Here is a 1828-nt window from a genome sequence, read left to right as displayed (position 1 = left end):
CTTTGCTGGTGCTGAGGTAGGGTTCTCTTGCTTTGACCTACTTGGATCTGGGTCGCAATCCCGGATGGAAGTCCTGGGGTAAAGAGGAGCACAGGTGTGGTGACTGTGGAGAGGAAGCCCTCTTCATAGTTCCTAGTCAGAAAAGAGTGCTCGAGGTCATTCACAGCAGAACGCAGATCAGGAGAGGAGAAAACACCTCTCTTTGGATCATACCACCTCAGAAGAACTGAAAATTTACAGGTGCTTTCAAGTAGCTCTTAAAACAGCTGTGCAAAATCCCTGAAATTTTGGAGAAAGCACTCTCCACTCTGGAAGTAGAGTCATACCTTGACAAAGAGCTCAAAAGTCAAATAATTGGTTGTGAAAATGAGCAGAGAGTGTAAAAATCCCTGAGACTATAGAATCTTACTTTTTTGACAAAGAATATAAAAACATACAACCAGAAGAAGACACCAAAGTCAAAGATCCTACCTCAAAAGCCTCCAAGAAAAATATGAATTGGTCTCAGGCCATGGAGGAGCTCAAAAAGAATTTGGAAAATCAATTAAGAGAAGTAGAGGAGACTGTTGCCTGCCGTCGCTGTTTTGCTCGCTTGGTGATTTGTGATCATCGATCTCCGTACTGACTGGTGTCCCCAATGGAGGACTACTGCTACCTCTCTGACCAGGAGCTGGTCTGCATGCTCAAACTCTATAACATCCCCCATGGGCCCATCATGGGTTCAACACAAAAACTGAAAATAAAAAGAAGATCTATGAATATGAAAGTCAGAGAACCAAGTTTTCCCCTGTGACTGTCAGTTCTTACCAATATCCAGATGATTTTGAGGGTGAAGCTTATGGTTCCAGACAGGATGAAGATGAAGACGTGGAACACATTTACTATGACAATTACTATGAAGAGAGTTACTCAACTAACAAGACTTATGGGGAAGCTGATAGTGCAGCCATTCCAGTAGCCAAGGCCAAGACCAGCCTCCAGGAGCCAATGCCCACCATAAGTTACAGCAGTGACAGTGCCAAGGCACTTACCTACTGCCTGCACCAGTGGATAAGAGAGAATATTCTCTACCCCTTAACCCAGGAGGAGAACATGGACCATGACTCAGCCTACTTCAACAGGGACAGAAATGCCTACCAGTGTGTTTCTCACTACCAATCCATCACTGACTCAAGCCCTGACACAACCTTTTCTTCCAGCCCAGTGGTTTCTTCTTCTTTTTCCTCTTCTACCCCACTTTTCTCAACCTCCCCAAGCTTCCCCTGATACTCCCTCCCTCTGGAGGTGGATACCCACCAGGCTGTTAGACCTGACCAAGGCCTTGGAGCTAAGCTCAGGAAGAATGGTGGAATGGAGCCCCTTTGGGTCCAGTTCCTTCTCTTCCTTGGTTTTGCTCTTTTTCTGGCCTTTTTCTACTATTTCATGTAGGCAGATGATGACAACCCATTCTGTCTCCAGCACCGAAGGCCCCTTCTGGGCCCTGGAAGGAAGCAGAGTCCTGGTCCCATTTTGACCTTCTTTGCCTCTTACCCTTGCTTTCTGGCCTCCCTTCTGGGGTGATTTGTGAGGTGCAGGGATATCTTCCAGCTCTTGTTTGCTGTAGTCCCTGTTGTGAGTGCCTCTATGGCCCATTTGGTTTCTACAGGTCCTACCCATAGTGCTTTGTTTGGTTGGAAAAGAGTGTTCATGTTTGTCTAAATGTTTGTTTCTGGAAAAGGAGTTACCCTGGCAAAGCACAGATATGTCCCCTTCCCCCCTGCCCTGATCACATTTGGGCAGACAGATCAGGGTGTGTCTTCTAGGAATGTTTTCCTTGAAGAAAGCTGTG

The 1828-nt window shown here is 46.3% G+C and overlaps 1 pseudogene; it reads left to right on the top strand.

Annotated features, from left to right (window-relative positions):
* Positions 1 to 637: 637 nt before the first annotated feature.
* LOC118854945 lies at positions 638 to 1560 on the top strand (annotated as a pseudogene).
* Positions 1561 to 1828: the final 268 nt, after the last annotated feature.

Source organism: Trichosurus vulpecula, chromosome 6 (genome assembly GCF_011100635.1).
Source record: "Trichosurus vulpecula isolate mTriVul1 chromosome 6, mTriVul1.pri, whole genome shotgun sequence".
NCBI lineage: Eukaryota > Metazoa > Chordata > Mammalia > Diprotodontia > Phalangeridae > Trichosurus > Trichosurus vulpecula.
The sequence above is the reverse complement of the archived record's forward strand: the minus strand, read 5'-3'. Positions and strand labels throughout refer to the sequence as shown.